The sequence below is a fragment of the Sarcophilus harrisii genome, chromosome 6 (assembly GCF_902635505.1).
Source record: "Sarcophilus harrisii chromosome 6, mSarHar1.11, whole genome shotgun sequence".
NCBI lineage: Eukaryota > Metazoa > Chordata > Mammalia > Dasyuromorphia > Dasyuridae > Sarcophilus > Sarcophilus harrisii.
In genome coordinates this window covers 236,337,069-236,363,268 of record NC_045431.1, presented here as the reverse complement: position 1 = coordinate 236,363,268, position 26,200 = coordinate 236,337,069, and the positions used below count along the sequence as shown (strand labels likewise).

The 26,200-nt window shown below is 56.8% G+C and overlaps 1 protein-coding gene across 2 annotated transcripts in view; it reads left to right on the top strand.

Annotated features, from left to right (window-relative positions):
* OSBPL5 (oxysterol binding protein like 5) overlaps nt 1–26,200 on the top strand; it is a 62,925-nt gene that overhangs the window by 4,626 nt on the left and 32,099 nt on the right. The window contains exon 1 of one of the 2 annotated variants that reach the window (XM_031942787.1): nt 25,135–26,000. The exons of the other annotated variant lie outside the window; for it this stretch is intronic. The gene's annotated coding sequence lies outside the window, so the exon portion shown is untranslated. Of the gene's footprint in view, nt 1–25,134; nt 26,001–26,200 lie in introns of those variants that run through there. 2 annotated transcript variants of the gene reach the window in all.

Below are 26,200 nucleotides of genomic sequence, written 5' to 3'. Positions count from 1 at the left end.
ATTCAGACCTGGTCTGCCTAGATAGGCCTTAAGCAAGTCATTTTACTGCTGCTGCCTCAGTTTCCTCAATTGTAAAATGGGGATATAAGCACCCCTCCCTCCCAGAGTTGTTGTGAGAATCGATGGGATAGTGTTTGGCGCATAGTAGGCCCTCAATAAAGGCTCATTCCTTTCCTTCCCCAGTTGGATTCAGAGCCCCCACAGCCATCGGCCCGATGGGAGGCCCAGTGCTTCCGGGCGGCTGCGCTCTGAGGGTCGGATGCCCTTCCTTCCCGAGGGGCCATAATCTCGGGGAGACATGACCGGGACACCCAAGAGAATGGGAGGGAGGGAGGCCGGGCCAGCTTCGTTTTCCCCTCTGAGCCCTCTGGGGCCAGGCAGGTGCAGCGGGAGAAGCTAAACTCGTTAACCACTGGCTTTGACTGGGGCAGCGCCCATTCTGCGCCGAAGGCAAGGTAGCAACTGAGGAGAAGGATCTCCTCCTTCCCTAAAAAAGGCTGAATAAGTGAAACGGAAGGGAAGGCTCAAGGAGAAAGGGCCTCTGGCTCCAGTCCTGCTGGGCCTGGGACTTATGGGCAGGCGACTCAGGAGAAGCCCAGGGGCTTATGGGTAGATGACCCACAAGAAGCCCCGGGGACCTTGCTTTAAGGCTGCCTTGCTGGAACCCTGCAAGCTCCCCTCCCTCCCACTTGGCTAAATCCTGGCTTTGGCTCCAGAGTGGATCATGAGTTCCGAGGCTGACTCACCCTGCCTGGGGGGGCTCCCAGGGGCCTCCAGGCGGGGAGGAGAAGGCGGGGCTCCAGAGGCCGTCTTGGTGGGAGAGCCCGGACTCCCAGGGAGGGGCCGGAGCCTGTGCCCCCAGAGGAGCAGGGCTGGGCGGCTGAGGTTTTGGCAGGGGCCGGAGCCCGACCGCTGCTGCCGGGCAGCATGCCTGCTTCCTTAAGGGAGACACTGCCCCAGGCCGGCTCTGGTGGCTCCTGCGTCCGGGTTCTGCATCGGGGCAACTGTGGGCAGGCCTTGAGCGCTTACTGGAACCTTGGGAGAGGAGCCAGGCGCGTGCAGAGCCGCCATTCCCCTCTTCAGGGGGCGCTTCCGGGCCTGGGAGCTCAGGGGGACTCCCCCATTACAGGAGGGGTTCTGGTCCCATTTACTGGGGGGGCAGTTTTCCACCTTTACTATGGCACAGGAGGCGGGGCCCTCGGTCCTAGTGGAAGCGGCTAGACTTGGAGAAGGGGCTCGCTCTGCTGTCGCTTTGCTGCCTCAGTTTCCCCCTCTGAAATACCAGCCGGAGGCTGTAAGGGGCCGGTGCATGTTATTCCTCCTCCCTCGCCCTCGTCCCACCCCCATAACCCCCACCCAGGTGGGCCTGGGAGAGCTGGGAACTCTCAGGGGGAAGACACCTCTTTAGGTCCCTGTATACTTGATACCTGGCAATAGTCGGTGCTTGCTTTCTGAATTGGCTGCAATGAGATGCAGACCACCAGCTGGGAACAATTATTCATTTTACAAATGGGGAAACTGAGACCCCGACCCGGTGACTGGCCAGTGACTGGAAGTTGGGGCCAGGGTGGGATTTTGCCCTGGAACTGGCCAGCCCAAGAGGGCTGCCCCAGGGCCAGAGACTGCAGACTTAGGCCCACGGGATGGCCTGGGGCTACCCAGGGGAGAAGGACCTTCCTGCCTTGGGAGATGGGGCTCAGCCCAGTAAGTGGTGGTTCATAGTTTGGCATGCAGTAGGTGCATAATTGGTGTTGATTGACTTACTGAGTGTCCTTAAGGCCCAGGGGTGCCGGCCTGGGAGAGTGAGCCGAGCCTGGGGGTGGGCGGAGGAGCGGGGGACTGTCTGGGTCTCACCGAAATGGCCCCCGGCGGCTCTGCCCCTCTCAGGGACACCTGCCCAGGCCTGCCCCTCCCCCTTCTGCTCCCTCCTGGCACCGTTTCCAAAGACAACCCAAGGTGAGTGCAGGGAGCTCCTCTTGCAGCCCCCGCCTCCTGCAGCCCCAAGGGCCCACCCCCAGCCAAGGCTCAGCTTGGGGAGGGGGGAGTCAGTAAGCAGCCCCCCCCAGGCCGCCCGGTCGGTGCCTCCTGCAGCTCCCTCAGTGCCCTTGGGTCTCACTGGCTCATAGTAGGTGCTTAAAAGGTGCTCATAGTGGGGCGACGAGGTGGCCCTGGAGTTAGGAGGCCCTGGAGGCAGATGCTTAACACTTAGTAGCTGTGTGACCCTCAACAAGCCACTTAACTCCCCCCCCAAAAAAAGCTCATTGAACAGATGTCCCTTTTTGAGAAACAGTAACACATGGGCCGCCTGGGTGGTCCCCCTCCCCCACTCCCGTCCCCCTCCCCTGCTCCCATCCCCCCTCCCCCCACTCCCATCCCCCCCAGTCTGTCCTCGAGGAGAGCTGAAGGTCCTGCCATCTGTCCCGGGCAGGTGACCCCGCAGGGCTGCGGAGGGAGGGCAGCGGAGGCGAGAGCGGCCCCAGCTCTGAGGGAAAACAGCTGCTTTCCAAAGTCCTGGGCAAGCCGGCAAGGCCTCCCCTCCTCCTCTTCCTTCTCTTCCTCCTTTTCCTCCTCCTCTTCCTCCTCTTCCTCCTTTTCTTCCTCCTCCTCCTCCCCTCCCTCCCCCTCCTCCCCCCCTTTTTATTCTTGAGGGAATCTCTGTCGGGAAAGGAAAGTGGAGGAAAGAAGGGCGAGGTATGTGTCCACGGGGACACCTTGCCCCCATTTCTCAATATACCCGGCAACCCCACACCTAAAAAACCGGGGCCGGGCCCCCTCTGCAGGTCCCCCCTCTGGGCCCACAGGCCACTTTTTTCCTGCCTTTGAGGGCTCCCGGCCCATTCCACTCCTCATTCTTAATTTTTGGCCTTCCCTTGTCCCCTTCCTCCCCCACCCTCCCCCTCCCGGTCCCCCCCGTGTTCCGTTATCTTCCCCCGGCCTGGTCGATAAAACCCCTCACAAGGTGGGACACCTGGGCGGGCTGGGACCTCCCTGCGGAGGGGGGCTCCCTCCGGGAGGGGACTGCTGGTCCCTGCTGGGGCTGGGAGGGACCGTGGCAAGGCGGTCAGGGGCGGCTCCGGGGGCTCCCCGCACCTTCCTCCCGCCCCCACGTGTCTCGGGTAGTCCCACAGGTAGGGAGGAAGGCCCCTTCCCGGGTCAACACTCGTGGGCGTCGGGGCGGCTTTGTGTGGCGTCCCGGGCGGCCGTCACGGCCTAGCTGGGGAAAGCGGCGGGCAGGTCTACTGGCACCCGCCTCGGGTTTTACTCACCTCGTCCCCAAAGGGGCGGGGTTCTCCCCCCCTCCTGCCACTCCCTCCTGGGGAGAATTTGCAGAGCGGCGGCCCCCAAGGGGGAAAAGGCATGGGGGGGGGGGGGCGGCTCATGGTGGTGAGACTGGCTGGACTTGTTTCTCTGGGAAAGACCGGGCGCTCCGGAGCTTGCTCACCCCTGGGGGTCCCCAGCATCACCGGGAGCAGCCCCCCTTTGTGAGGGCCATGTCCTGAGGGGGCTCAGGGTTTGGGATGGGGGCCACCGGGACCTCGAGCTTTTGTGTCTTGTGCCCACGGCCCGCCTGGAGGAGCAGGAAGCTGCCCACGGGCAGAGCAGCAGCAAATCTGTGCCAGCCACCAGGGATGCCGGGCACGGGGCAGAGCTCCAGGCAAACGGGAACAGGCACCTGCCCACGGGCGCCACAAGCTAACGGGAGAGCCCAGTGCCGGCCGCCGGCTACCAACAAGGTCCGTGTGGAGGAAATGGGTCAATAGGAGACACGTGGGGCTGGAAGGGCTCCCTGCAGAGGGTGGGGTTCTGAGACCAGGAGAAAACCCCGGGGGAGGGCGTTCCTGGCAGGGGGCACAGCTCGCACAAAGGTATGGCGGCAGGAGGGAGTCACTGAGAAGCATGAGCCACAGAATACAGGGAGGGGAGAAAAGTGGAGGAAGTGGGGGGCAGGTTATAAAGGGCTTGGGAAGTGGACCTGGAGGTAATGGGGAGCCACAGGAATTTGTAGAGAGAAGGAGTGACTTTGGCTGCAGCGTGGAGGAGAGAATGGGAGCAGTGCTTGCAGAGTCCAGCAGAAGGTGGTGAGGGCCGCTGGCAGGGCCAGCGTGGGCATGGATGTGCCCACTGCCCCTCACAGGCGGCTCACGCTCCTCACCTCTGGTCGCAGGGTGGGGATTGGTGAGCGGGAGGGGGCAGAGAGGAGCCTGGAGGCCCTTGGCACACACTCCTGGCCCATAGTTGGTATGTCTGAAAACCCGGGCAAGTCCGGTCTCCGGCTGTGCCTTTGGAGGAGGCCACCCCGACTCCCGCTTGTTTGTTCTGCTGCTGTTGATTTAAAATCCGCCACGGACCTGTCGCCTCCCACCTCGGCCTAGGCCCGGCTGGCCCCATGGCGGCTTTACCAGCGGGGCAGGGGAGGGCGCCCAGGAAGGAGAGCCGGGGCCCGGTGACACGAGGGACCGACTGCTCGGCTCCAGCATGGGGCCTCCAGGTGGCCAGGGGGCAATGGCTTTCCTCATCCGGGAGCCCCACAAGGCCCTCTGCCCTTGGCCCTGGCACGACTGGCATGGTGGGCAGGGGCTGCGTTCAGTGGGAGGCTTGAGGTCACAGTCTCTGCTGGGGGTCACCGGACATGGTCCGTGGGGAGAGCTGGTGTTCCTGCCTGCCCCCCCTCCCCAGTGAAATCCCGGGTCTGCCAGTCATGCTGGGTAAATGGGCACTCACCTAGCCCCACTGGGAATCATTAACAACTCGGTGCCAGTCTCCCGGAGGGGTGTCTAGGTTACTAGAAGTTATTCAACCCATAAGCATTTAGGAAGTGCCTGCTGTATACAAGGAGCTGTGGTAGGCTATCCCTTCCCCCAAGCCATTTCCCAGGCTATCCCCTCCCCCGAGCCATTGCCAAGGCTATCCCCTCCCTCGAGCCATTGCCAAGGCTATCCTCACAAGACCTGTCCACACTTTAACCCGAGCAGTTTATCCCTATTTTACAGATGAGCAAATTGGGGGTCCTGAGGTGGGTGTGGGAGCAGCTAAGGGCACACAACTGACCAGAGGCAGATGGGGCCAGAGCCCCAGGCTTTTGCTTTTCCTGGGAGTGGGACCCGACTGGACTCTGGGTGGGGAGGCGCGTTGAGGAGTCCACAGCTTGACCGCTGACCAGCTTTCTCAGGGGGGAACCAGCCCCTCCTTGCAGCCAGCCATCCCTCCTCCCCACAGTCTCCCCAGACTCTTCCTAAGCCGGCCTCCTGGAGCACTTTCTGCTGGCTTGGGGCAGAGACCCAGAGAACGAGTGAATTGCTGAGAGGTGTGTGTGTGTCACTGCATTTCCCGGGTGCTCCACCTCGGGCCACCTGGTGTCGGGGTCATTGACTTTCGCTGGGAGCAGCTTCTCCTGCCGGGCCGGGGCCCGGCAGATGGCGGCTTCTGAGGCCGTTGTCCTGGAGGAGGGGGCCACAGTTGGGGCCCTGAGACAGGACACGTACTTGCTTACCAGGCACAGAACTTACAGTGGGGACAGGAGGGGAGAATCCCAGCCTCCGACATCTCAGGGTGCGCCTTAAACCCTCCGGATGAACCCGGACCCCTCCCTGAAAACTTGCCGTCCTTTAAGGGGACCACGCCATCAGCAAGTCGGTCAATAAACACAGGGTCCCCTGTACGCTGGTAACTGTGCAAAGGCAGGGGGGAGGGAGGGTTTGTCGGAGTGGGGAAGGGGCCTGGGAGAATAGCTGAGGCTCCAGGCCTGACCCTGGGCCATGCTCGTCCCCTCAGAATAAGTATCAGAAATGTCTGTGGGCTCGAGTCCCCTCTCGCCGGGGGTGCCGAGGGACCCAGGGAAGGGGCGGAGCTGGGATGCCAGAACCATGGGGGACAGTGCAGCAGTGGCCCGTCCCCCAAGTGCTTGTGAGGCTCATGGGAAGAAGAGGTGCCAGGCTCCTCCCCGGGACCTTTTCCTCAGCCTCTGGGGAGAACGGCCACATGCCGGGGAGGTCACACGCTCCCCAGAGTCAATGCAGCCCTGTTGTGCCTGCCAAGTAACTCGCTGCCTCCATAAACGTGGGTCTGTTCAGAGCTGTCCCTCATCCCAGGATGCTACGCTCCAGCGTCCCTCATCCTCCGAGAGGACCAAAGTGACCTCATGGGGTAGTCAGTGAAAAGGCTCTGGGACGGACCCTTGGGGGCTGAAGCCGGACACCAGGGCCCTGCCCTTCCTGGGCCGAGGGGCCCTGCTCTCCCCTGGCCGAGGGGCCCTGTCCCGCTAGGCCCTGCTCTCTCCTGTGTGAGGGGCCCTCCCTGGCCAAGGGGGCAGCTCCGTATCCTCCCGAGAGCTCTGATCCCGTCACCCCACCCAAAAGCGGTCTTTCTTGCTGTCCTTGCCCCACTGGGTTTCTGTTCCATGTGGGCTTGATCTCCTAGGCTCCTCCATAACTAGCCCGGGGCTCATTTTCCAAGAAGTGCTTAATGAATGCTTACTTTTGAGTAAATAAGAGGCACAGCTACCCCCTAACTGGACAAATCAATTCGGGGTCTGAGCCTCAGTTTCTACATCTGTCAAATGGGGATGATATGTGTGGACGGTGCTTTGTAAACCTTAAAGGGATTCTAGGAAGGTCCTCGTGCTCCTGCCTCCCTTGGAGGCCCAGCCTAGCTGGGGAACACCCCCCCCCTCCCCCAATTCCTTAACCTGTGGTAGGCTGGGCCTGCTCCTCCCTCTGCCAGGTGGGATGGGCCGGGTTGTCAGGTTGTGTGTGTGTGTGCGCGTGTGCGCATGTCCATCCCTCTGTGCTCAGGGTAAAACTGCCTAATGAAGCACAATTAGGGGAGTGTAACCTTCCTAGGTGAGGGGAGGTGGGGGCCGGGCTGATGGACTAGCCAGCTGCAGGCGGTGTCGGTTTTTTCCCAGCATGCAATGGTCCTGGGGAGGAGTTGGCTCAGCTCACACATAGACCATGGTTGCAGATGTTGAAAGGACCAGTCCGGCTGCATTGGTGGGGAAACTGAGGCCCGCTGACCTGTCCCCCGGGGGGGGGCGGTCAGTGCTTGTAGGGTCCAGGGTTGACTTGTCATGAGGAGCAGGGCGAGAAGGGCCAGAGGTGCCTCCACCTCCGCTCCCCTTCAGCTTTGCTGAGAAAGGACTTTCCCCTCGGGGAAGCCCAGGTCTCTCTGGACTTTTCCCGTCACTACCAGCTGTGCCCCCAGGCGCCCACAGAATAAATCAGATCCCTGGGGGGAAGGGGGCAGCTCTTGGGGGTCAGATCCCCACCCAGTCTCAGCTCCCCTGTAGGATTTCAAAGCCGGGTCCTCTGGCTTATCAACATGCACTGGGGCCCTGAGAGCTGGTGGCTGCGGGGGTGGGCACCGCCCCCCCTCCCACACCCTTCCTTGGCCGCCCCTCAGGCCACTGACTCCCCTCGAGCCCCCCAGAGAGCGCTGTCCTGTCGCCGTTCCCACCTTGTGCTCCTGCGATTGATTTCTTAAACCCATGTAAGACTTGACATTTATTCTGCTGCCGGAGTATCTGCAGAGCGGCGTTCCCTCCACCCCTGGTAAAAGTTCCGGCCGCCCCAGCTTGCGGGTCCTGGCCTCCCCCGGCTTTCCCCGGCACGGCCAGGCAAGGATGGCGCCCGCGGGCTGTCTCCCCCCCCTCCCTCAGTCATTTCTCTTGGCTCTGATGGTCCTTGGGCGGATTGATCTTTATGGCACTAAATGGAATTGTATTCAGTTCAATTCATGGCAACATTGGCGCGCTCAGTGCTTGTTTTTCCTTTATTTTTAATTATTTATTTTATTGTATGACTATTACGTGTTACTAGTATTAGTTCTTAAATAAAAGCGGCCTTTCAGGCGGAGAACGGGGTCATCCAGGAGACTCTGGGTTTCTGCTGGGCGGGCCCGCTTTGCTTCCCCAGTCCGTCCAGCCAGACTGTGACCTTCAAGGCCACCCGGCTCGTTGGCTCTTGCCCCCTGCCTTCCTCCGTGGCTCCCTCTCTCCCTCCCCGATGGAGAAACAGAAAGGAAAAGCCTTTGTAAATAAGCCCAGCCCTCTGTCCACAGGCCGGGCAGGAGGGGGCAGCGAGTGTCCCTGGGGGCTCCCCGCGGAGCCGAGGCCTAGGGCTTTCTCCAGCCTGCCCCTCCCAACCAGTGCCTCCTTGGTCCCCAGGCCTTCTCTGGGTGTGGGCCCCAGTCCCGAAGCTGGCAGTCTGCCAGGGGCTCCCCAGCCCGGGCTGCCCCTGTGGGGACTACTGGGCACCTGAGGAAAACCCAGCTGAGGGGGGACGGGGAGCCTGAGTCTGAGGGCACAGGTGGGGGAGGGGCTCAGGACAGGAGCTTTGGCAGGGGAGGATGTTTGGTCCTGAGGGGGGGGGGGGGGGGGGGCGGGGCGGTGGAGGCTGGAGCTGAGTGCAGAAACAAGGTGGCATCTTCCCTCTCCTTGGTCCTAAGAGGTTCTTCTCCCAGGGGGCTCACATACACTCAAACTCACACTTTCACACACACACACACACACAGCATAGGGGCCCCATTCCCAGCCCTGCCAAGGCCCTTCTCTGAGGAGATGGACCCCCCCCCCCCCCTCCTTGACCACCCAGCCCTTCTCAGCTCCATCCTGGGGATGCTGCCCTGCAGCCCAACATCATCTTGCCCACATTTATTGAGCACCTACTGAATACAGTGATCCAGACTTTCTGTTGGGAAGGCATCTTAAAGCAGAGGTGCGAGGATCCTGCCGGCCCAGCTGTGGAGGAGCTTGGGTGTCCGGCTCGGGAGTTGGGGTTTATTCTGCAGGACACGGGAGCCATTGATGGGGTTTGAGCGGGGGAGAGGCCCTCAAACCTGCCAAGTGCTTTCAGTTAACAGTCAACAACAAGCATTTACTAAAAGCCTACTGTGTGCATTGCCAACTAGAAAGTTTGGGCTTTAGAGAAGAGTCCCTGCTCACATGGAGGGGAAGAGACCCCTCCCCAGCCTCTGCCCCCAGAGCCGTGATGCAGTGAAGGGACCAATAAAAGGGGTCCCCTTTCTGGGACAGCCGGGCAGGTCAGGGGGACACAGTCAGTTTGGACTTGGAGGGGTTCCCAGTAATTATGAATAAATGAAGCAGTATTGGGGGGCGGGGGCAGCTGAAACCCGACTTCCTCTGTAAGAGAGACTGGCACGCCGTGATCTCTGAGGTCGTGCCCCCTCTCAGTCCCCACAGGGCTTAAGCTCGGGGCACCCGAGGGTGCCGATGGCCTTGGGCTCATGAGAGGAGTGCAAGAGGGTCCAACCCCACCCCCACCCCCCGGCCCTGAGCTGCGGGGGCAGAACAAGACCCGTTAGAGAATGGGCCCAGGTCTCAGGGCCAGCAGGAGCCTTGGGCTGAGTCAGGCAGAAGCTGGGCAGACGCAGGGGGTGGGGCCCCATGCTGCTCACTTCTGTGTGACTCTGGGCACGGGGCTGCGCTCTCCCTTCTCTCCTATCTCTATCTCTGGGGGTAGACACGGGTGTGCCCCCAAGCCATGTCTCGATACTCAGGCCAAGGATGCCCCTGGGACGGCCCGCTGGAAAATTGTCCCTACGGTGGTCTGGGGTAGACAAGGAGGATAGTGGAGAGAGGCTGAGGAGGAAGGCTGGGGAAAGGCCATGGAAGAAGTCTGGGGAGAGTTCTCTCTAACTGGGAGGCATTTGGAGAACAGAAGAGCCTTTGTTTCCCCTCAGGTGTTCCCACAGCCCAGACAAGCTTGGCTGGCTGCTCCCTGGCCTTGTGCTCTGCTACCTTAGCTTGAGGAGTTCATTATTTCCTTGTTGACAGAGGGGAGGGTGAAGGAGGACAGTTGTGTCCCTGGGCCCCTTTGGGCCCAGGCAGGGAGGGTAGTGAGTCATAGACAGCCCCTCAAGATTCGGCCCAGCCCAGCCCTCTGAGCAGAGGAAGAAGCTGATGGCCAGAGAGGCCGGGCCTGCTCCGACTGGCACGGGGAAGGCACCCCAGCCCACAGGCCTTTCTGCCCACGGTCCCCTGCTGACCGTCCCCTTCCCCTCCTTTAGACTAGCGAAGCTCCAGGAGATCAGGCCCAGCAACGCCCAGAGCAGGGGTGTCCCCTATGGGCTGGTCCAGATTCACCTGCAATTGCAAAGTGCTTAACAAAAACAAATACATGCAGTAAAATGTAAATGACATTATTTTTAAACTTTGTAATCTAACTTTTCCAATGATATGTAAACATCTCGGTTCCACTTTCTTTTCCCGATTATACATAAAGACAATTTTAACATTCGTTTTTTAAAATGTTCCAAATTTTTCCTTTTTTTCCCCTCCTCCTCATGGAGAAGACAAGCAATTTGATGCAAAGTCTACACGTGCAGTCCTGTAAAACTTATTTCCATATTAGTTATGTTGTGCAAGAAAACAGAGACCTCCCCCTGCACACACAAGAGCAACACAAGCTTCCTCCAGGTTTTTCTCTGAGGTGGAGAGCATTTTTCATCCCCAGTGCTCTGTCACTGTACTGCTGAGAATAGCAAAGACATTTGCCGCTGATCGTCACACGGTGTTCCTTTTTACTGTGTACAGTGTTCTCCTGGTTCTGTTCACTTCACTTTGCATCAATTCATATAAGTCTTCCAAGATTTTTCTGAAACCATCCTCCCATAAATCCTTATAGCCTGATAGTGCTCCCTCACATTCATATACCACAACCTGTTTAGTCACTCCGTGGATGGGGATCCCCTTGATTTCCAATTCTTTGACACTTCAAAAAGAACTACAATAAATATTTTTTTACAAATTTTGTGCAATTTTTTTTTTGTTTGTTTGTTTCTTTGGAGGTACAGCTCTAGCAGTGGTATCACTGGAGCAAAAGCTTTACATAATGGGACTACCTGCCATCTAGGGGGATGGAGGGTGTAATGGGCTGAGGTTTGAGTTGATGCACTGAGGTCCCAAGTACATAAAGCTAAATAGTAATTGGGCTATACTCTATTAATATACATGATTGGATAAAGAATGGTCCCTGCCCACTCTCTGTGCAAGTCCTGATGTGTTGTATAGGAAATGACGATTTTGGTGGGTGGAGGCAGAGAGAGACAGGAAGAGAAGCTGGGAGAGATTGGGCCTAGGTTCCTTACTCCTAGCTGCTGGTCCGGTGGCTGCTGGTCTAGCTAGCTTCTTGACTCAGCTGCACACATTGCTATCACTGATTTTCTTCCACCTCCGACCCTTCTTCACTAAGAATAAAGACTGATGATTTCCCCCTAACCTGAATTCCTGACTCCTGCTGATTTAAAAATACATGGTCTTCACAGGAGGGAATGGAGGGAAAGAGGGGAAAAGTTGAAACAAGTTTTTGTAAGGGTCAATGTTGAAAAACTTACTATGTTTTGCATATAAAAAGCTTTAATTTTTTTTTTTTTTAAAGCTTACATAGTTTTTCAGTCCTTTGAACATAGTTCCAAATTGTTGTCCAGAAGGACTGAACCAGTTCAATCCTCCACCACCAATGCATCCCCTCCGGCATGTCATTTCTGATAGGTGTGAGGCAATACCTCACAGAGCTTTTAATTTGCCATTGTCTAATACTGATTTAAAGCATTTTTGATAGGATTATAGATATCTTAGATTTCCTCTTTTGAAAAAACTGCTCGTTTATATCTTTTAACCATTTATCAGTTGGGTAATGACTCTTTATCATCAAATTCTTTTGATGTTGTTTGTTTATTTTTCCAGCCTGTTTCCTGACTTTTATGTTAAAGTTGACTTTGCTTACCTAAGGGCTGGGAAGTACTGTCCCAAGCTTCAGGCTTTTTGGGCTGCTGTTTCCAGAGCCAATTCTGGGGGCCTGTAATATTTCAGTGCTTCCAAGGGGTGATCCTGAATGAGATATGGCCACTGCTCTCTTAGTCTGCACTCTGCTCTTTATCTGGGGAGGCTTCCTCTGCTGCCACAAATGCTGGACTCTCTCCTCCTTGGTTCTGCAGATAGGGCCCTGCTGCCTTGTGCCCTGGCACTGTAGGTGGGCAATATGGTTACCAGTCAGTACCAGCTGCACCCAGTGCTAGCAATCTCTTCCTGATCTCTTGTCACATGCCCTCCCTGAGCTGTTGCTGCCGCCAGTCTGTAAGTTCAAGACAAGCTTCAGCCCTGCCAGAACACACTTCTGCTGCCAAGATAAGACCATCCCCCATCTTTTGTTGGCTCTGAAACTCCAAGATTTGATTTGAGATATTATTGTAAAGTTGTAGGTAAAAGAATGTTGACTCTAAACCACTTCTGTCCTTGTGTTTTCAGTCTTGTCTGACTCTTTGTGACCCCATTTGACAAAGTTACTGGAAGGCTTGGTCATTTTCTTCCCCATCTCATTTTACAGATAAGGAAACTGAGGCAAACAGACTGAAGTGACTCTTCCAGGGAGGCCGTTCTGAGGTCCTCCTGACTCAAGGGCTGGTGCTTTATCCACTGCCTCAAAGATATACATTTTCCTCTAAGTACTGTTTTGGCTGCATCCCATAAATCTTGGTATATGATCTCATTGTTATTCTCTTTAATGAAATTTATTGTTGCTGTAATTTGTTCTCTGACCCGCTCCGTCTTTAGCATTATTTAGTTTCTAATTAATCATAATCTATTACCGTGAATATAATTTTATTGCATTATGATCTGGAAAGAGTGAATTTCATTTTTTTGCATTTGGTTGTGGGGTTTTTATGTTCCTAATATATGGTCAGTTTTTGTTTTTAGCTTGACAGAACATTTTATTTTTAACATTCATTTTGAGTTCCAAATTTTTTCTCTTACAAACACTCCACCCATTGAGAAGACAATATAATATTCATTGCAGATGTGAAATCATGCCAAAGATACTTCTATATTGCTGCTAGGACATTTTAGAAGATATTCATGATAGGCAAGGTTCTTCACCTTTTTTGTGTGTCATTCTCTTTTGGAAGTCTGGTGAAACCTATAAAGTTATGGTCAGTTTTCGTAGAAATGTCATAAACTGCAGAGAAAAAGGTATATTCTTTTTTATTTCCATTCAGTTTTCTTCAGAAGTCTTTTATACCTAACTTTTCTAAAATCCTAGTCATTTCCTTAACTTTTTTTTTTTTTTCCCTCTAGTTTTGAGAGGGAAAAGTTGAGGTCCTTCACTCGTATAGTTTTATTTTTAATTTCTTTATGTAACTTATTTAACTTTTCCTTAAAGTGTGGTCTTCTTTTTCTTTAAAATATAATGGTTCTCTCTGGGAGCAGATTTCTTGGGGAGGTTTTCTGGAGGCAGCCTTGAGTTAACACTAGGATTCCAACATTAAAGAATCTAGATGCTATACCATTTGGCACCTATATATTTAGTATTAATATTATTTCAGTTAATTTAGGCCCATAGTATCTCTCCTCTCCCACTACTTTCAGTGCATCTCTCTTACACACCCTTTGATTTTATTTTTTTGGATATTATGTCATAGTTAAAACATCTGCTTTCTGTTTATGTCTAACCCTAAATGCTTCCAACTCTAACCCTAACCTTCTAACTGCCCTAATAATGAGAAAGTTCTTAGAAGTTATATGTACCATACCATATAGGAATGTAAACACTTTAACTTTATTGAGACCTTTATGATTTCTCTTTTGTGTTTAACTTTTTTATGCTTTTCTTCAGTTTTGTATTTGAAAGTAAAATTTTCTACTTAGCTCTTGTCTCTTTCAAGAATACTTAGAAGTTTTCTATTGAATGTTCATTTTTCTCCCTGAAAGATTATATACTCAGTTTTGCTGAATAGGTGATTCTTGGTTGTAATCCTAAATTCTCTACCTTGCAGAATTTTATAATCCAAACCCCATTCAATCAAAAGCTTCTCATCTTGTGTGATCCTGACTGTGGCTCCACAATGATTTGAATTGTTTCTTTCTGGCTTTTTGCAATATTTTCTTTTTTAACTGGGAGCTCTGGAATTTGGCTGTAATATTCTTGGTAGTTTTCATTTGGGGAATCTCTTTCAGGAGGTGATTTGTGGATTCTTTCCATTTATATGTTATTCTCTGATTCTAGGTTATTAGGGCATGTTGATATTTTCTTGAAATATGATGTCTATGGTCTTTTTTATCATGACTTTCAGATAGTTCAATAATTCTTAATTTACCTCTCCTTGATCTGTTTTCCAGGTCAGTTTTTTTTCCTAAAAGATATTTCACATTTTCTTTCATTTCATTCTTTTGATCTTGTTTTATTGTTTCTTGCCCAGTTCTAATTTTTAAGAAATTTTTATCTTCAGTAGCTTTTGTACTTTCACTTTCCATGTGTTCAATTTTACTTTTTAAGTAGTTCTTCTCTTTAGTGGTTTTTTTGTGCTTCTTTTATCATTTGTCCTGTTCTAGGGTTTTTGAGGCATTATTTTCTTCAGTATTTTTTGCGCCTCCTTCACCAATTTGCTATTTTCACCAATCTTCATGATTTTCTTGCATCACTTGCATATATTTCTCCAATTTTCTCTCTTGGTTTTAAAACTCCTTTTTGAGCTCTTTCAGAAATTCTTCTTTTGGGAGCCCATTTCTTATTTTTGTTTGAGGTTTTCACATTGTCATTTTCTTCTGAGTTTTTCTTTTGATCTTCCCTGTCACCATAGTACTTTTCTGTGGTCAAGTTTTGAGTTTGGTTTTTTGTTTTTTGGTTTTTTTGTGGTTACAATTTTTCCAGCTTATTTCTTGATTTTAATTTCATGTTAAAGTTAGACTCTGCTTGTAGGCTGGAAGGGAGCTGTTGTCCGAGCTAGTTCTTGGCTAGTTCAGTCCTTTCAAGATGGTGTGCTCTAAGGAGGGGTGTAATCTCTGCTCTCCTGGTCTGTGTTCTGCTTTGGAAGGATTCTTTTCTGCCCCGAAACCAGGGTCCCCTTTCTTCTGCTGAAATATCTAGTGTGCTAGTGCTCCTCCTCCCACTGGGACTGAGACCCAGAACCACCTACAGGTCATGCCACAGAAACCCCAAAAGAGGTCCCGTCATCTCCTTCTGACCAGTTATCACACATCACTTCCTCTTTCTGTCTGTGACTTGCATCTGCCAATTTAATCACCCTCAAGGTCTGCCGCCGCACCAGGGTCAGCACTGAACTGCATTCACTCTCACCCTGGTGGGGCAGATCTTTCCTGCTGACATTCTGACTTGTCTTCACCCCGTCCTTTTGTGGATTCTGGTGTCTTCATTTTGAGGGGTTACTTTAACATTGTTTGGAGAGGATTTGGAAGAGCTCAGACAGATCACTGCTTTACTGTGCCCTCTTAGTTCTGCCCCCCTCCAGAATCATCAATAAGAACTGCCATTTATAGAGCACCTACTCTGTAGCAGGCACTGTGCTAAGGGCTTTACAATTCTGGTCTCATTTGATCGTTAGAACAACTCTGGGAAGGAAGTACTATTATTATTCCCATTTTACAGAGAGGAAATTGAGGCAAACATGGGCTAAGGGACTTGCCTGGGCTCACATAGCTAGTCATTGTCTGAGGCTGGATTTGAACTCGGCTCTTCCTAACTCTAAGACCTATATTCTGGCCATTGGGCCACCAAATGCCTCCTAAAGGCTATTTTCTCCTTTTGTCACCTTAACCAATCTGACAGGTGTGAGGTGAAACTTTAGAGTTGCCTTAATTTGCGTTTCTGACATTCTTGGTGATTTGGATGCTTGGCCTTTGGCTGTAGAAAACTTGGATTTCTTCCCCTGGAATCTGCCGGTCCGGGTCTTTTGATCCCTTCTCAGTTGGGAGACTGGGTGTCCTTTGTTTTTCCAAGGGTTTCTCGATGGGCCACATTCCCAGCCACCCACCACCTTCCCCCGGGAGCCAGCCTTTGTAACAAAGAACAGTTAATCTGCAAAGCACAAGGAAGGGTTTGATGGGGAGAATCTACACCCCTAAACAGCCTTCCAAGGAGAGGGGGGAGCTGCCTGCCGGCCTGGCTCTCCTAGGGATTGGAGGATTTCAGGAAGTCCTTTCGTCTTCTGAGACACCTCCAGGGCCCCCGCTGCCTGCTCCCTGAGAAGCCTGCAGCCTGGACCAGCAGCCAAAAGGAGCCTTAGGCTCCCTCCTCCCTGTGAAAATGGCAAGCCTTCCAGATCATCCAGGCCCAGGCCTGTCTGACCCCTTCTCCCAGGGGTCTCTTCTGCTTCAGGCCCCTTCCTGGCCCTCTGGCTTCTGCCCATGCTCTCCCCCCAGGGCATCATCTCCACACCCCTCGCCGTGCTGCTTGCCCACCAGGATCGGCTTCAGCCCGTCAGCCCTGGCTTTGCCTCCCCCTAGCTGGGGGCCTGGAGCAAGCTCTCCCTGTTCTGGGAGCATCAGGAATGGGCCGTTTGTGGCCACCTGGTCTTCCTGTCTCATGCCCACTGTGTCTGTCCTTGGCCCCAGTTGGGGCTGAAGGACAGAGAAGGCAAGTCTTGTTGGCTGCTTCCTCTTGCAAAGGGATGCAAGGGCCCCAAAGGGTGTGGTCAGGGCTGCTCAGGGGAATAGCTATGGTTTGGGGTGGGGGGGTTCAAGGACCCAAGTATTTTTACAAAGACACCCTGTGATCTTCACAGTACTGGGAGCTGGGGGCTATGATTATCCCCATCTTACAGATGATGCAACTGAGGCAGAGTTAAACGACTTGCCCAGTTTTTATATGAGGCCACTTTTGAACTCAGATTTTCCTGACTTCAGATCCGGGGCCACCACCCAAGGGCCAAGAATTCGCGGCCTCCCTTGGACAACAAGACTGGTTATACCTGTTGGATGCATGAGACTAGAATGTGGGCTATTACATAAGAGGAAACTGGCCTGAGGCGGGGAAAGAAGGAACAGATGGCTCTGGATCCCAGAGTGCTGCGTTCAAAACTTGTCTCCTCTATTCCCTGGGCCTCAGTTGGGCTTTGCCTCTGAGGGCACTTCTGCTCCAGATCTAATAGTACAGGATCCAGGAGTCCCGAGTCTCTGAAGCAGACCCATCTCCTTCCTTCTCGCAGGCCTCTGCTCTCCTCTCCTCTCCAAGCCCACCTCCTTCCTTCTTGCAGGCCCAGCCTCCTGCAGCTCTCTGCCCCTATACCTGGCTGCAGGGGGTGGCTCTGGCGGCACCGGGCCCACTGCTCACTTCAGAGAGAAGCCTCTTAGCTGGCCAAGCCCCCAGCAGCCCCGGCCCAGGATTTTCAGCTAACTAGGTTACAGGGCCAGCCTTGGCCTTCAGCCGCCATTCCCAGCATGCTCTGAGTGCCATTCTTTGCCAGGACCCCCATTATTCAGGCCCTGGATCAGCAGCAGCCGTGGGCACCCCTTCTTGTGCCGAGGAAAATTATTTTGGGCACTGGTAATGTTCCAGATGCCAGGGGAATTGTGCAAGAGTGTGATGGCCTGGGGTGGGGCTGGGCCTCTGGGCCTCCGGCTTCTCATTCAAGGCAGCGCCCTTCTTGGAAACCAAAACCAGAGCCCTGAGCAGGAAGAGGTGCGGGCCGGGCTAGCCTTGGAGAGTGGGAGCAGGTGGGCTGGGGGGTGTCTCAGAAGGGGAAGCCAGACTCAAGGGGCAAGAGACTCCCTAAGGGGCAAAAGCACTGGATTTGGAGTCCCGGGGCCAGGGGCAGATCTCCTGCTTGGCACACTTGGGGTGTCTGTGAGATGGGGCTTGGAGCAGAGGGTCTTTCCAGACTTGGTTCTGTGGGGGGCCTGCTGAGGCCTGGATTTGGGGCAAGAGTGAGCCCCGCTGGCTTCTAGAACAAGTAGGGGAGAACTAGAGCCTCCAGAATCTCCAGGTCATTGTTCCCGCCAGAGGCAGACTTGCCCAGGCAGTTGGTGGGCTTTGCTGCTGTCCCTCAGCAGGGGGTGCCCTGCAGGAGCATCTGCAGGCCCGCTGCTGGCTAAACTGGGGCTGCAGACAGGCCATCTGCCAGCCCGGAGCATTAGCCAGCCGCTTTCCCTGGAACAGAGATCGGGAGACGTGCCAGTGACGGTAGAAGGACCAGGAGCCGGGGCTCCCCTGGGCCGGGCTGGGCCGACAAGCTCAGAAGGGGTTGATTAGGGCCCATCCTGCCCCTAACCACCCGGTGAGGTCCCTCCTTGGGGCTGGTGGGATGGGGCCCCCAGACCTTCGGCAAAGAGGCCCCCCAGGTCAAGGAGGCCCAGGGTAGGCCTTGGTTCTGGGGGCTAGACGGGCCAGATGGAGGCCGGATGCCGGGCAGAGCTCCCCAGCCGTGAGTCCCATGCCGTCATGGAAGGGGCCGCCTCCTCCTCTGGGGGCAGGGTTTCCCCCTCTGTGGAGGGCTTCAGTAACGGGAGGCCAGCTGTTGTTCCCAGCTGCTCCGCCATTCTGGCTATCGAGGTAGAGAGAGGCTCATCCCCCGGGTCTGCCCGCCGAGCCCTTGTTCCTCTGAGAGGCCCCTCTGAGGCAGGTGGCCGTGACTTCGGGGCTCCTGGAAGCCCAAGGTTGTGGGGACCACCCACTCTCGCCCTGCCTGGGCCCAGGGAGCGTGGGACGCTTTTGCCCCCGGAGTGGAGCGCTTGCTCACTGGACCCCCACTGGGGCAGCCACTGCTTATGGGGGGGGGGGGAGCAATGGCTCTGGCAGTCTCCTCTGCTCCCAGAGTTCCCCACTAGTGCGCCCTGAATCCCTGAGGCCCGCTGCTGCCTCCCAGCGAGGTGCCATCCCCCCTGCCCCCAGCCCCTCCGAAGGTCATCTCCCTGAGGGTGGGCGCCCCTCACGTTCAGTTCCTCTGTCCTCATCCCCAGCCCAGAGTAGGTGCTCCCGGATGCCGGGATTTCCTTTTCTTGACCAAGCACATCGGAGGTCACATGGTGCATAAAGGGAGGAAGACTCGAACCCTGCTCTTCTCCCGCCTTGTAGTCGCTCCCCAGCTTTTGTGGAGGGGGTTACAGGGAATCCTCCAGACTGTCTGAGGAGAGGGTCTGGGGGCACCGCAGGGGGGCGTTTTGGGCTGTTTCCCCCCAAGTGTCAGGGGCTTGGCAGAGAACTAGCTCCCCCCAAGAGCTTCATCCATGGTGTCAAGGAAGGGAGTGTTCCAGAAGTGGCTGCTGAGCCGGGCAGAGGCCCAGAGAGGAGCGAGAAGGGGGAGCTAGCCTGGAGTGTGGCCCTGCGGAGGGAGTGGGGGCTGGCCTTGGAGTGTGGCCCCTGCGGAGGGGGGGAGTGGGGGGGGCTAGCCTGAGGTTGGCCCTGGGGGCAGTGGGGGGCTAGCCTTGGAGTGTGGCCCCTGGGGCAGTGGGGAGGCTAGCTGGAGTGTGGCCCTGCGGAGGGGGGAGTGGGGGGCTAGCCTTGGAGTGTGGCCCCTGGGGAGGGGGGGGGGGGGGCTAGCCTTGGAGTGTGGCCCCTGGGGGGGCAGTGGGGGGGGGCTAGCCTTGGAGTGTGGCCCCCTGCTGTGGGCCGGCGGTGGGGGGAGGCCTGGACTTGGAGCTAAGCCCAGAGGCGGCTCGCTTCTCCCGTCACTGTTTCCAGAGGATCTGATTTCTGAACAACGATAAAGGGAAAAAGGCCCCAGTCACCCTGGTGAGCGGGGGTGTGCAGCCCGAGGCCCCCGAGGGGCAGGGAGGGGCCTGGAGCACCCCGTGACGTGGCTCGTGGGCACGGGGCAAGATGCCCTCCCTGGGGTCTCTGGGCCGGCTTTGGGGGCAGGCCGACCCCTGGACTGCAGCCCCAGGCCTCGAAGGGCAGGGCCGGCTTCCCCCCACCCCGGGTCCCCAGCCTCCCTCCCCGAAGGAGGAGGGGTCGGCGGTCGGGTCTCCGGGGTCGGCCCCCCCCCCCGCGCCTCAGTTATTACGGGGCAGAGGCTGGTCCCGCCCCCCTGGTCTCCGGCCCCCATGGGCGGCTGGCGGGAAAAGAGAAACAGCGGCTCCGCGGCCGCCGGGAAGGGGCGTTTTCCGTCAGAGCTGGAGGGAGGAGCTTCCCAGGCTGCACCAGTGGGTGTGGCTCAAGCCTTCCACTGCTCCGGCCTCTGCTGCGGGCCTGGGGAAGGGGGGGCCCAGGACCCCCCCCCAGCGCCCCTAACTGTCCTCAGGAGGCGGCCCCCGGGCCTGAAGCCTCCGTCTGCCGCCCCGCCCAGAGCCGGGCCTCCGCCTGCGTGTCCTGCTGTCCCTGCCCTCCTTGCGCTGCGGGGCATTTCCCTGCAAGAGCCGCCGCTTTCCTCGCTCCCGCTCCTTGGGGCCCGCGGAGAAGGGCGGGCGGGAGGGCCCAGGGGCCCCGCGGGCTGGGAGGCGCTCCCCGGCAGGGCCCCTGCCCCAGGGAAGGGCAGCTCCGTCTCCAGGCCCGTGCGCTCCGGCCCCACAGCCAGGCCTACGTGCCGTTCCGCCCGAGCCCGCCCCGGCCCCTCCCTCAGGGCTCCGCCCCGGGACCCCAGGGAGAGCGGCCCTCCCCGGCCCCAGCCGCCCTCCTGCAGGGAGCCCCGGGTCCTGGGAAATGAGGGGGCGGCAACTTCTGCCCGTGGGCGCGCGGCCCCGTGACCGCGGGGGGGGGGGGGGGGCAGGGACTCCCCCATGGACAGACGCTGGTGTCTGGCCCCTTGTGCCGCCCACTTCCGCCCTCGGTCTTCCTGGCTCTATAATGGGCTTGTGGGGCAGCCGCCCGTTCCTCCTCATCCTTAGCAAGTGTCCTTGTCCCAGCCTTAGAAAGGGGAGCCAGGGGGCCCAGGAGGGCATGAGCAGCCCGAGGGCATGAGCCACGGCTGCGCGTCACCCAGAGCGTGCCCAGGAAGGGCAGGGGCCGGGGCGCGGACGTCAGTGAGATGGGCACAACGCCAAACACCCCCTGGGGAGCGGGCACTGGGCCCGCCGGGGAGCGCTTCAGGCGCGTGCCAGCTGGGGGACCCGGCTAATGGCTCCCTCATCTGTAAAATGGGGACAACACGGCCTGCGGCATTTACGGAGGTGTCTATGTCCAGGGAGGTCATGTGCCTCCCTCTGCCTTCTGCTGCGACCTCCCTGGGAGCCTCTCCCTTCCAGCCGCCTCCCCTGCTCAGGGCCATCCCACCCCGGGGCAGGGGCTGCCCTTTTCTCTCTCTGTGTCCCCGGCTCTTAGCACGGTGCCCTGCGGCACATAGTAGGTACTTAATGCATGTGTGTTGCTTGTCAGGAAGCACTTTGCCGAGCTCAGGTCCAGGTGGCTCAAGCTGGGCAGGGTCTGTGAGGGAGGGCGATGCTGGGCAGGATCTGTGCGGGAGGGCGATGCTGTGCTGGGGTCCGTGAGGGAGGGCAATGCTGGGCAGGGTCCGTGAGGGAGGGCAGCACTGCTCTAGGTTCCCTGAGGGAGGGTAATGCTGTGCTGGGGTCTGTGAGGGAGAGCGACGCTGCACTTCTCATTTCACTGGGAGCTCCTCATGGGCAGGAAGTGCCCTTTTCCCCTCTGTATCCATAGCTCTTAGCACTGTGTCTGGCACATGGGGGGCTCCCCCCCACCCAGGTATGGGCCGAGAAACAAAGGGCTTCTCTCTAGCAGACATAGTGGAGAGGGCGGGGAAGCTGAGGAGGCAGCTCCTGCATGGGGGAGGGGAGAGGCCCCTTTGGAGGTGGAGAGGAGGAGAGCTGGGGAGGGAAAGGCCCAGGGTGGGGAAGGAGACAAGACATGGGAGCCGCTGTGGCTGCAGCTCAAGGGGCCCTGGCAGAGACCTGCCCACGGGCGGCTCTTAATTAAATCTAGAAATGCAAATATGTTCCCCCCCCCCCCCCATGCACTTGGGTGAGGGGACATCAGCGCTCCCACCTCCCAGCTCCCTGGGCTTGGCCCCGCCCTCCTGCACAAGTCCCCTCGAACCTCAGCTCGGAGGCTGGTCTGTGCCGTTTGACAGCCCGGGACCCATTGCCACGGCCTGCCCAGAGGGAAGGCCGGCACTTTGGGCCAAAGCTCTGCCCACTCGGGCAAAAGCATCGTTCTCATGCTGCGCAGGGAGCTAGGGGAGAGCTGCCCGGAGGACCAAGGGTCAGAGTTCAGGCTGCCCCCCCCCCCCCCAGATGAGGAGTAGAAGAGGGGCTCTGATCCTTAGAAACGGCAGGTCTGAGCCGGCTTCACAGAAATCGGCTTTTGGAACCAAGGCAGGGGAAAGCAGTGGCTTGTCTGGGGGTGGGGAGGCGGCGGACCACAGGTCAGCATGAGGCAGAGCAGATAAGGGGTCACCGGGGAGCCCCCCAGAGCGCGGGCCTGGGTCAGCAGTCCTAGTGCCTGTGCAAGGAGCCCTTAACCCAGCTGCCTACTGTGCGCTAGTAGCCCTGAGACTCAATCAGTGTCCTGGTCTGGCCCTCTTGCTTGGGGCTGGGGACTCAGTGAGGCGGCTCCCAGGGCCGGTGGGTCAGTGAGCTCTGGCCGGTCGGGCAGGACGTGGCTCTGGCACCGCCCGGAGCCCCAGGGGGACCCAGGCCCCCGGCTGGGAGCGCCACATGGACACTGGGACCAACACAGGGAGAAGGGACCAGAATATTCCAGGACCCGCAGAAGGGAGGAACAAGGAGGCAATCGGGCCCACCCGGGGAGGCTTTCCCAGGAAACAGCTGGAGCACGTCTATCGCTCCCCAGGGCGCCCAGCGCAGGAAACCCCCCCCTTCCTCCCTGGTGGTCAGTCCCGCTCCTCCTGCCCCCTCCCAACTCTCTGCCCCTGGCATCTGGCCAGAGCTCTTTGAGCCCCTGAGCCCAGTCAGTCCCTTAGAGGCTGGGACTGGAAGGGAGCATGGCTCAGCGGAGGGGGCACCAGCTTGTCTGAGAGCAGGGGAGGACTTGGTGAACGGCATTGGGCAACAGAGAGCCCACGCTGAGGTGGGCAGCTCAAGCCAGGCCCGCCCTAAGCTTAGTAAGTGTAGTCAGGCTTAAAGAACATTGTGTCCGCATCCTCTGTTCCTCTTCCTCTCTCTGTCTCTGTGTCTGTCTGTCTTTGTCTCTGTTTCTGTGTCTCTGTCTCTGTCTTACTGTATTTTTGTGCCACTCTGTATCTCTTTCTCTCTGTATCTGCCTCTCTGTGTCTGTTTCCAACTGTCTCTCTGTCTCTGTTTCTGTCTCTATCTCTTACTGTCTGTTTCTGTCTATATGTCTTTGCAGGTCTCTGTGTCTCTATCTTTCTGTCTCTACATATCTTTGTGTCTCTCTGTTTCTGTCTCAGTCTGTTTCTACTTACTGTATCTTTGTGTCACTCTCTGTATCTTTTCTCTCTGTGTCTCTGTTTTTATCTCTATTATCTCTTCTGTCTATATATTTTTCTGTATCTCTATGTGTCTCTATCTTTGTGTCTGTCTCTGTATTTCTGTCTCTTTCTCAGTCTGTTTCTGTCTTATTATCTTTGTGTCACTATCTGTTGCTCTCTCTCTATCTGTCTCTCTTGTGTCTGTTTCCATCTCTGTCTGTGTCTGTTTCTGTCTCTCTGGGTCTCTGTATATCTCTGTCTGTATCTGTGTCTCTGTCTCTGTCCTTCTGTCTCTGTCTCTGTCCCTCTGTCTCTCTGTGTCTCTGTATATCTCTGTCTGTCTGTATCTCTGTCTCTGGCCTGTCTCTCTGTCTCTGTCCCTCTGCATACATATGCATATATGTAATATATGCAGCATTGTTCAGTCATCTCCCTTGTGTCCAGCTCTTCATGACCTTATTTGGGGCTTTCTTGCCAAAGATACCAGAGGGTTGGCCATTTCTCCAGCTCATGTTACAGATGAGGAAACTGAGGCACCCGGGCTCACCCGGCTGGGAAGGGTCTGAGGCTGGATTTGAACTCGGGTACCCGAGCTTCGAGGCTCCCAGACCAGCACTCCGTGCCCCGGCCGCAGATACATGCACATATCAGTAAACACACCCATGTCTGGACGTCCGGGGGGGGCACAGGAGTGTTGGTGAATGACTGAGCTCCCGCTGGAGAGCCACGAGCAAGCCCCGGACTTGGAGCCCAATCCTGGCCTGGGGCGTAGGCGGTAGCGGCTGTCCCCAAAGTCCCGGTGCCCTCTTCATGTTCGTTAACACCCTCCGAGCGCACCGGGCCTCTTGGGTCGCCCCCGATGAGGACAGAGTCACCTCAGCCTCCCCGGCCTCCCCTGCAGAGGGCGTACGTGAGCATGCTGAGCGCCCTCCGGACTTCTGCGTCCCCCAGAAAGGCAAGGTCTCTTCCACGTGTCCCTGCTGGGCTTCGGGGAGGGAGGGGCTCCTCTCGCCAGGCCCGAGGGGCAGGCGCAGCCCGAGCCTGGTGAGCTGTGACAGGGTGCCCGGGGCCCGCCCAGGGGAATGGGCGGCTGAGTGAGCTCACCTTCCTGGCCCGACCGTGGCCAGCCTGCGGGCCCGAGAGCCCGGGGCTTCCGCTCAGTGAGCGGGACATTGAGGCAGACATCACTGCTCTGTCCGGCCCTCACTGACCCTGAGGGAAGGGCAGCGGCCACAGCCCCTGAGCCAAGCCCCCTCGAAGCTCCTAAAACCTGACTGGAGATCCTTCTTGGTTCTGTTTGCGCATGGGGGCCCACCTGGCTGTGCCCTCCCCCGCACCAGAAGGAAAGGGGGGAGGCAACCTCTGTAGCCATGGGGGCGTCTGCCGACGCTGGGGCCGTGGGGCCCGGCCATCATGGGCCTGGGAGGTGCCGACGGCGATGGGAAGGGAGGCTGAGGAAGAAGGGACTCTGGCTCCTGTCTGGTCACCAGCAAGAGCTCCCATTGCACTGGGGATGCACAGGGCCCGGTCAGTGAGCTGGGCCAGGGAGCCCCTTCCTCTCTCTGGGCCTCATTTTCCCCAGTTTCTCCAGCTCCCACCTCTCGAGAGCTCACAACCAGGCAGGGATAACCCACAGCAAAGCTCTGCTTTGGACAAAGTCCATCTTGGGCGGCTTCTCCCCCACACTCCCTTTTTCTGGTTCATCTCCACTGCTGTCCCAGGGCTCCTTCAGGGCCTGGTGATCCATTGAGGGCCCCAGAAGAGAGTCTGAAAACCTTATGAGTGTCTGATGTCTGAGGGGCCCCCACTCCCCAGCCCCCCAGCCCGAGGTGTTTGTATTTTACTGGGGCACTTGAATGGGAAAGTCTTCCAAGTGCTGCTGAGGAAGCACTAATGGGGGACCTTCAGACATGGAGGTTTCCCCCTGGCAGCCCCCTCTTTCTGAGGTGGGCACAGCACACACAAACAGGCCCACAGCCACACTCTCCCCCACCCGCAGACACACCCTTTCCAGGGCTTCCTCCAGCCTCTCAGATTTGTTTCTTCCTTTCACTGTTCCCCTCGGCCCCACCCCGGCTGCCCTCTCTTCTGGTCCTGAACACTCCTACCCTCCCTGGCTGTCTCTGAACTTCATTCTTACCCTGTCAACTGCCTTTATCCTCCTCCCTCCTTAAGCCCCCAGGCTCTTTATGTGACTTAGCTCTGACCAGCTCCCCCAGGTACAGCAGGTCCCAGCTCCCTCAGGTACAGCAGGGCCCAGTTCTCCCAGGTACAGCTGATCCCAGCTCCCTCAGGTACAGCAGGTCCCAGCTCCCCCAGGTACAGTAGGTCCCAACTCCCCCAGATACAGTAGGTCCCAGCTCTCCCAGATATAATAGGTCCCAACTCCCCCAGATACAGTAGGTCCCAGCTCTCCCAGATATAATAGGTCCCAGCTCCCCCAGGTACAGCAGGTCCCAGCTCTCCCCAGATAGAGTAGGTCCCAGCTCTCCCAGGTACAGCAGGTCCCAGCTCCCCCCTGCTAGGACCACAGAATAGCAGAGCTGGAAGGGCCCCAGAGGCCGGGGTCCTGGTCCAATAGAGACAGGGAGGTCCTCGCCTCAGCCAGAACTGGAACCCAGCTTTTCTGGCTCAGCCTCAGCCTCCCTGAAGCACAAGCCCCAAGGGGCCAGCCCTGTCCTGGGACTCTCCATTGTGACCTCAGATACCCTTTTCCCTTTGGATTGGCCCAGAGTTGAAGAAAGAGAGATGGGACCTGGACGAAATGTGATCAAGGGGCAACCAGAGGGGGCCAAAAGGGCCCAGCCCCCTACTTTGAAGAAGGCTGTCTGACCAATGCTGCCTTGTCTGCGACCAGAGAGGAGCCTAAGTTAACCAACTTCAGTCATTTCTGCTTTCAGACTAGGCTGCCGGTATGCTGAGCTCTTGCCATAGTGCCCTTTCCTCCCTCTTTCTTTCTTTCTCTTCTCCCTCCCTCTCCTTCCTCCTTCCCTCTCCTCCTTTTCTCCCCTTCTCCCTCCTTTTCCTCCCTTCTCCCTCCCTCCCCTTCTCCCTCCTTCCCTCTCTTTCTCCCTCCTTTTCTCTCCTCCCTCTTTTCCTCCCTCTCCTCCCT